This window comes from Scomber japonicus, chromosome 6 (assembly GCF_027409825.1).
Source record: "Scomber japonicus isolate fScoJap1 chromosome 6, fScoJap1.pri, whole genome shotgun sequence".
Classification (NCBI taxonomy): domain Eukaryota; kingdom Metazoa; phylum Chordata; class Actinopteri; order Scombriformes; family Scombridae; genus Scomber; species Scomber japonicus.
The window spans coordinates 19022837-19032287 of record NC_070583.1 but is presented as its reverse complement, the minus strand read 5'-3'; the positions used below and the strand labels follow the sequence as shown (position 1 = coordinate 19032287).

General features: G+C 39.6%; 1 protein-coding gene across 2 annotated transcripts in view; it reads right to left on the bottom strand.

The window, feature by feature from the left end:
• bcl9l (bcl9 like) overlaps positions 1 to 8191 on the bottom strand; it is a 32366-nt gene extending 24175 nt beyond the window's left edge. For both annotated transcript variants that reach the window (XM_053320542.1, XM_053320543.1), the window contains exon 1: positions 7715 to 8191. The gene's annotated coding sequence lies outside the window, so the exon portion shown is untranslated. The remainder of the gene's footprint in view (positions 1 to 7714) is intronic.
• Positions 8192 to 9451: the final 1260 nt, after the last annotated feature.

Below are 9451 nucleotides of genomic sequence, written 5' to 3'. Positions count from 1 at the left end.
CCAATGGTAAAAAAATCGGTCTTTTAACAATGTGACCAAAGAGGTCACCCAATTGGAAACCATTAACCATCCATGTCAGATAATACAGCAGCTACCCATCTTAAAGAGGAGATTTCAGAGCTAATACAGACTGTGTGAACGTTTGTGATATGTCAGTGGGTGAGAGAGAGAGAGAGAGAGAGAGAGAGAGAGACTGACTCTTATTCAAAAGTCTTACAAGGAGGGGGGAAAAAAACCCCACAAAGTATACTGCATGTTTGGCATTTTTTGGTCCGAAAATTCAAGTGCGCCTGTTTAGAGTGTTAACAGGCGGGGTGGATAAACTCTCTTCATGGATTACTGACTACATTCAGCCCTATAGCCATCTCTCATCTATTTTTTTTACTCTTTATAGTCCTTGCTGTGACTTTCTTTTTTTCTCTCTTTCTCTCTCCTATCCTCCTTTCCTTCAATCACATGCTTGTTTTTATCTCCCGACATGCGTGTTTGTTATTCTGCAGCCTGGTGTTGTGGGAATGTATCCTACAAGCATAACAAGAGGTTACTGCAGGTCAAGATCCATTTGTACATCTTAAAAAATGAGACAGTGTGCTCAGTTGGTCCAAAGATCTGTCAGTTAAATCATGGATAAAAGAGATATTTATTCTTTTTTTTGGTGAAAAAAAAAAAAAGTTGGTGCACAAAGTCTATGATCTACAAAGCTGCCCCCCCCTTACGCTGACAGTTCTCAGTCTGCTTGTAATACTCGTCGGGGTTAAATTGCAGTGCATTGTGGGGCAGTACACAGGTGACAGCCAAAATGACTAGCGCACTAGGGGACTGTGAGGGGGGTTGTGGCAGGTTGCTGTGGCAACATAACATGTCAAGAGGCTGGGTAAATATAGGCTAACCAGTAGGTGATGTGCAGAAAAGGAAGGCCTTGCAATAGAGGAAAGGCCACAGAACAAGAAAAAGAAATCTAAACAGCGTCACTGTCTTTTGATGTTGCATGCCTCACCGAGCAGTGACAACAAAAAGAGATGACCTGAGATTTACCTTTGTTTTTACACCAAGGGGATAACATTATGCACTGTACATATAGCGTTGTACAGTTAAGCAGAAGACGAAAGGAGTACATTTCAGCTGGAAGAAAAGAGTACATGACTACATAAAAATAAAACCATGACCAACTCTGATTTTATGTGCTGCATGTGGAGATTGCACATTCTTGTGTCATATGTGTTAAGAGCTAGGAGGGGAATTTCGCTAAAAGGCATGAAAATATGGCCAGTGTACACCAAAACTCTGCCGGCTCTTCCAGACATAAACAAGATGAATAGTTCCTCAACGGCACGGGGGATTAAGTGGTATGAATACTGCAGGCACCTAGTCTATGGGTTTTGCGACAACAAGGAAGTACTGGTTCATTTTGTACAGAGGGTCAAGGGTTGCATCCTTTCCAACACATTCTGGGAAGAAAGCCAACTAGAGCAAGGAAACAGAGCAAACTGCAGCCTCAGTACAGACAGAGAGGTGGCATTACGGCACAGAGGCAGTTGGAAACGGAAAGCTGATGGACAGCAACCCTTTCTATGTGTCTACCACTAAAGTTTGAAACACCAGAAAGTCTGTCCCATCAGTTGTTTGGGGTTTTTTTTTACCCATAGGTCCAATAGTGAAAATGAGTCTTAAAAAGGCACTCTGCATGTGCTTTATACTATATCATACAAAATGTTGGTTTGTCAAGTATACCCTTTTTGAGCATTAAGCGCATTAACCAGGCATAACTAAAATCTTAAGTGTTGTTCTTATGAGGAGCATTAAGAAATACTACCCATACTAACCGTAAACTGTAACCAACTTCCTCCATCACTGACGGACAGAAAGACAACAAAAAAGAAAAAGAGATATTACAGATGTGACAAATATTGCATTCAGCCTGTAGACCAGAGTTTTAGTAATTTATGACACATTTCCAAGTGGCCAGAGTAGTAGAAGTAGAAAGTTGCGGAGGTGCTGAGTGTCCTGGGTTCATGCAATGATGCAAGCTGAAAGAAACCTGAGATGAAACCTACACATTGAAAGAAAGTTAGAAGGGAAAATTTACCTGGGTAAACAAGCATAGGTGTAATTATTGCACTGGATATAAACAAGGCAGGAAATTACCTCCACATCATCAAGAGTGTTTGCACATGTTTGGGCTTTTGTTGATTAATTAACAGTATCTAGTCAAGTAAACGTGAAAAAATAACCAACATTCATTTGAGAGTGCTGGTGTCTTCAAAAAATCTAGGGCTGTAACTAACCTTTTATTTTCATTATCAATTCATCTACTGATAAATAATTTTGTCTATAAAACATTGGAAAATTGTGAGAATGTTCAGTCTAATTTCCAAGTCAAATGTTACATGATTAAAATGTCTTATTCTGTCTGAACATCAGCCCAAAACCCAAAAACCTTTAGTTAACTTTCATGTATGAAAAAGAAAAGAAATCATCACATCCAAGAAGCTAATGTTTGTCATATTTGCTTGAAAAATGACTAAAATTTTAATGGTTTATCAAAATAGTTGCCTATTAATTTCCTTTTTTAGTATTAGTCAGTGTTATTAATGGTACAATTACAAAAGCAGAGAAGAACAAAGCTTAAAAGGATAGGAGGTGGTGACAGATGTAGCATCCAAGTGTAGTTAAAGCTGAGATCTTTGTGAGTGTGTGTTGCTATGTAAAAGTTTGAAAAACAACACTGCTTAGAAACTGTTTAAGCAACATTTTGCTTCATGGAGGAACTATATTATAATTTATTATCGCAAGGAGTGATGAAACAAGCATCTACCAACGTGTGAAGATTTCCACATCCACATACCAGCAATCAATAATTTAGTAAAACTGGTATCACTTGCTCCAAACAGTTTTAATGTGTCCATTTCTTAGTTACAAGCATGTTTTAGACCTGCCAATGATTGGATGGATTGTCATTTGCTATGTTTATCATTTGGTTGGTTTGTGTGTAAGAAGCTCAGGTTCAAGTAAAAGGTCAGAGGTCGTACTCAGGAATTAGATTTCTGCTTACTACCATAAATTGGCTGCCAGCTTTAGCCAAAGCCAAGCATTTTGCTATAATGATATTGAGCAGGTGCAGCAAATACATACATAACAGCACCGTCCTGTTACAACATCCACCAGCAACAGCATTATATTAATCAAACTGATATTATGTCATTTTAATGTGACGTGCAATCTGAGCCAGCATGTTTCAACTCAAACATGAGAAATAGGATTGCAAGACTCACTTCCTGTATTTTTCTCTCATAAAGCAGACTTGGTATCAATCATTCATTTATTTCTGATGATTAGATCTGATTGGAGCTCAGGCCTCATGGTGGGTTCACAGGTATGAAGCTCACAGTTTGTTTTACATCTGGAAAGGTTAACTTGATATGCTTTGAGTTAACTAATACGACAATAACAACTACCAAAGTTTCAAACATATTAACAAGACGTCACAAAGACCCCACAACTAACTTATTTATTGGTTGTTACGACATTTGGTCAAATCAATTTTCTTCTGTACTGTAAAACTGAAACTTTGATTCAATTTATCACGGCAACACAATCAAGTCACATCACAGAGTCAAGCTGATCACCGCTTCACATCTCAGTGAGTGCTTCACGTGAGGGATGTTATCTCTGAGGTTTGACATAAAGAATGACGCACCAGCTGAATCAGCCTCTTAATGATAACACTGGAGTAAAGATTTAGACATTTAGATTATAGGAGAAATAAAAAATAGACTACAAATAAATGTACCGTATCTGTCCAAATATGTCTATAAAAGTGAGGTCATGTTATATTTGGGGTATAAACAATCACATGTTAACAGCATCAGATCTTCTGGTTGAATTGATAAAGTGCAAGTGTAAAATATGCATTATGGGTTGTTTGTAGCCTTAAGGCTAGGCTAGCAAGTGTCTTAAAGTGTGTGTTTATAGTGAGCGTGGTAGTGTCAGTCAGCCCTAAAAGTGTTTTGTTAGTCCAGTTTAACCTGCAGGAGTCTCTGAAGGCTTGTGTAACATGTTTTGGTGCAACGGACAAAATAAATTAATGACGAGTGAAGACGAGTCCAAAGCGTCATCCAATGTTTCTACAACAGAAACGGAACATGTCAAGCTGCCAAATACCAGTGTCACTCATGATAAGGTGCTCAAAAAGACAAACAGGCAGTCATGTAAATGCTAACAACCGGAGAAAATCATTTCTGACTGCTTCCAAGAGCCTGGTAGGAGAATGCGTGAGTATGTAAGTATACGATTATGTAAGTTGCATACACAAAGTAGTCCGAGTGGTGAGGGGGGTGGGGTCTTATAATCAGAGTTTAATGGCTATAACCACGATGCTTTGAATGGCTTCACTAATTTGTGCAGTAAAAAATAAAAAAATCAACATCACAGCAGCTTTTTCAGTGACTGGTCTTAAATTCTGGTGCTTATGTCAGTTATGAACACATGAACAAATATCTATATATTATTATGTATTCCTGCTCAGAAAGTTCATCCACACCTGAGTTAAAATGGCATTGTTGTCACCGAACTGATCAAATTTAAGCTAAAGAGCCTGAAAATGCTGCCCTATATGTGCTTAAGGCTCCAGTATGCTTCATCAGTACTGCTTTGCAGGATGGTCGAGCAGTTTTAGAGACCCCTTCACCTCAACCCATCCTGATGTTGGATTAGGGAAGCCTGCATCCAGGGCTGCAACTAATGATTAATATCATTAAATATTCACTTTATGACACAGAAAAGCTAGTTGATTGTCACTGTGGCTTTAACTGCATCCAATACTTTCTGTAATTATCGGAAACCATCAATCCAAAAGCCAACTTTACTTTATCCCCTTATTTAGATATTTATCGCGCCTCTCCCCATTTTTATCACAGCTGGCTTTCCACTCCAACCTTCGAGTGTGGCTACTCAGAACGGCTATAAACACTTTCGCTCTCTGACGCGGTCGTACAACAAGCGGCCCTTACAGAGTGACTGAATGTATTCGTGTCTTTTAAAAAGGTTGGAGGACCAGCAGCAGACAGAGTACTTTTGTCTACAAAGACCGTATGCAAAAACATGCAAAAACTAAGCACACCGAAAGGCAATGAACCACTAGAGACACTCAGACATTTAAGTGAGCCAGAATGAATTAAACTTGTCATAAAAAACGCTTCACCTAAATGTTTTCTGCTCAGGGATTTAGACTGTGACTTAGACCTCTGAAGTCCAGTCCGGCTCAGTACTTAACCGTCTCAGTGTTTTCTGTCATGTGGACGTGTTCTCAGTATCACATTATTCTTTCATAGCTCACCTTAGCAGGGCTCCCGGTAGCTCACCCCAAACTTCTCAGATCACCCTGCTAGATAAGAAACACTTTGTCAGCAGCTCACCAAAATCTGTCTCTGCTTGCACCAGAGCAGTCTGTGCAGACATGCAGTGGCTGCCGCATGCTTATTCATTCAAATCAATTCTGGGCAAAATTTGGGTTTTCATTCATATTTAGAATACGTCAGTTAAAGCCCTCAAACTTTGCTACACATAAATGTTTGATATGATAATCTTCTCATTTGCAGGAGGTCTGCTTCACCGTCACCTCTTCTGTCCACTTGTTTTATTCAAACCAAGTGTACAGACGTGCTTACTAAAATGTTACCCTGCAGCTTATAAACTGCTGGACTAAAATAGATAAATAATATTTGGTCTATTAATCCTGGACAGATTAGAATAATTGTCTCACACAGAGCTTCCATCATTATGTGCAACAACTTCATTTGTAGGAAATGAGGTGTGAGGAAATAACACTTAAAAAACAAAAGCACAATTTAAAAAAAGGCTTATACAAAGGCCTACAGGTAGGTGTAGTGACTTGTCCTTATAAAGAAAAGAGAAAAAAAAAGAGAGAGAAAGATCAGGGAGATATTTCACTTCCAGTGGAAAGCGGCTCACAGTGTACTGTAGCCCTGAAAGACAATTCGGATCAAGTTGCAAACTCTGTTAGGTGCTATATATAGCTCACCAGGATATTGTAGATACACACACAGACACACACACACAGCATTAAGCTCCTTTGGACACACACACATACGCATACACACGCACACAAACACACACACAGAAAGAGAAAAGCTGTAGTAGCACCGATGCTGAACAAGTTTGAGTGCAGCGTTATCACAGCCACATTCAACAGGCTGAACTCAGGAATAAAAGCAAGAAATCATTTGAGAGAGCCTGAAAAAAGTTGTCCAAGAGGAAAATGTGTGCGATGCATTGAGTTAAATGTTATATGAAGGCCTAAGAAATGCCTTACAAAATGAGTAGGCTAATGGTGGCTGTGAACTTTAACCCCTGTGAACTGTAAGGTCATGGGGTTGATATAAGTGCAATCACACACTCACACACACATATCAGACCATGCTCACTTTAGAGGGGTATTATATAGATTTACATTCATTTCCTAGGGACTTAAACTAACCATAACCTTAACTAAAACTAGGGACATACGTTGTGTCCCTAGTTGGACACATCAACTAGTCCCAAAGTCTGAACTTTGTCCCCGAAAGTAGCCTATGACACTCTAGTCACACAAGAGGAGATACAGAAAAGTATATCTATATATCTATAGATATATATATACACACACACTCAAGCTGTATGAAAGCACTGTTATAAAATTATAAATCAACTACAATTATAACAGTGGGTTTAAACTGTCAGTAACAGATTTTGACTGCTAACTTAAACCAATAAAAGCGTGTCAGATGAGAGGAGAACTTGTCATCACACAGGGTGCAGCAGAGGGCAAGACACTCCCCCTCCCCTTCCCTACTCATTAAAATAAACTATATCTTTAAATTACACACATCTAACTTTCCTCTATTAACACAACATTGACTATTATGAAAGAAAATTGGGTGGTAAGTGTTCAGTAGCTCTCTTACATGCATGCCTCACACACCAGCATGCTCTTGCTTATGTTTTAAGTGACAGGTATCGTTAACGCAGGCTGTCACCCCCCCCCCAAAAAAAAAAAAAAAAACTCTCGAACGCTGTTTTGGCTTGTCAGATTAGCTAGCTGACAGGGGGCTAATATTATAGTCATTTTACCACATCTGGATTTTTAAAGCACAGGAGAGGGGGAGCACGTTAAAGCATAAAGTTGAGGGGTTGGGGGAGAACAAAAGCACCGCACTGTTGTGTTGAGGAAGGGGAAAGAGGAGGGAGAGAATTTAAGGACACATGCCCCTGATGTGAACCCCGGCCGGCGATTCTCAGCGGAGACTTGCTGCGCCAGCCAGCTAACTTAGCATGCTAATTCATGTCTTCGCTAGGCTATACTTGCCTGTAAGCTGACGTTGCCGTGGCGCACACACACACACACACACACATACACACACACACACATCTGCCAAAAAAAAAAACACAGCCAAGCCAGCTGCTATTATAGCTAACGGGGTTTGAACTTTGTTACGGTGCTCGCTAGCGACTCGATTAAAAAAAAGAAAAAGAAAAAAGAGAGAGAGACAGAGAGAGAGAGAGGAGAGAGAGAGAAGAAAAAGCACACACAGAAGAGAAAGTTAGACGAGTCCACCACCACACATAAGGAAGACAACACTCTGAAATATGCGACAGCTAGCATGCATGCTCCGTGACACTGTTTTTTTTTTTATTATAAATGCTGTTGTTACTCTACCCCATTTGGCTGGTGTGTCTGAGACAGAAGAGGCCGATGTCAGGACTGACGGCCAGTCTACATTCCCCGGAGTAGTGGCCGCCTCCTCCGCCGCCGCCGCCGCCGCCACTCGCTGTTAACGTTACCACTGCGCAAGATGGGTCCCGATCTCCCCCGTCCTGTTTGATTAAAGGGGGGCAAAAAAGGAAAAAGGAGCTGGTAGCTGGTGCAGGTTTTTTCTTGTTTTTTTTTTGACGGACGGAGAAAGAAAAAGGAGGAGGAGGAGGGGAGGGGGGGTGATAAATAACACGGCGTGGCTTAGGTTGAAGTTTCGGTTGAAATCAGAGGACGCGTCACCTTGCAGCGGTTCATGACTCCCACTATTCAAGATGTAAAAGGGCAGGACGTTGCATTTCTCTACGAGTCCATATCAAGCCGCTCACAATAATGTGGCCACACGGGCATCCGTATGTCACTGTACAATACTGATAAGTCAAACCGGACTGAGACTCATTATAATCACTCTAATCATTATATCAGTATTTTTAAAGATATATTTACAGATGGCGGTGATGTCAACACCCTGACATTACATTTAGTAGTTTACATTCCTTAAACTTGAGAAAATCTCTCAATCCACTAATGTGTGACACTCATTGTGACACTAATGATTATATCAGTATTTTTTTTATATATATATATATATAGCCTAGCTATTCAGATAAGATGATGTCAACACCCTGACTTTAAATTTAGTGTTGCAGACGCACAAATGTAGTCTACATTTCCTTCAACTTTAGGGGAAAACATCACTCAATCAATCCACTGCTGTCTAACACTCATTTTGACACTATATGATTATATCAGTATCTCTAAAAATATATTCAGTTGATGGTGAAGTCAACAAACTGATATTAAATTTAATAGTATTTACACATTTAGAAAATCAGATCACAGGTGTAATATACCTCATCTTACAGTACCTGTGCTTTGTTGTTGTTATCTGATTGCTTACATTTAGTTTATTTTTCTTTCATGCTTGTATATGCGTACTTATGTCTGCCTTTGTGAAGCACTTTGGTATATGGTGCAAAGTCTGTTTGCTTTTGAAAGTGATTATATAAAATAATATAAACTTGAAACTTTCTTTCATATTCGAAGGAGAAGACACGCTGTAAACTGAGCTCAGACACTTGAGGTTTTGGGGGGGGGAAGCATTATAAAGTTATTCAGAGTGAAGATCCAGTTGTTGCACTGTTAAAGTTGCTCTCTTTTTTTAAGATGAATACTCCCTCTGGTGGTGTGGGTAGAAGATAGAACAAGTAGGCTTGGTTACATGCCCTCAAGTGAACTTGGGGAGGGGGGTATTAGTGTAAATGTAGGCTACTGACTGTGCTTTGAAGTAGAAAAGGGGTTGAAGTAGTAACTTATGTTTTGTTTCTTACAATTAGTTACCGAAAAGGCTGATTAAGCATATGTTTTACTCCAGCAATTGACAGTTTTGAATAATTAAGAATATACCTTTACAATGTTGGCTACTGCTTAACCCAAAGTCATTTCCATGATTAAGAGAATATGAGACATTGTTTAGGGAAGACATTACATCTCATAAACTTTGCCTACTGTAGATATTCACTGGCACAAGGATTTGCACCAGTTGCATCTCAAACCTAAAGGATGCAGATTTTTTTTTAGACCACCTACAATGTAAGAGACAGATTTTTTTGTGCTCAAGGTGTGACAAAGAAAGCCTTCATC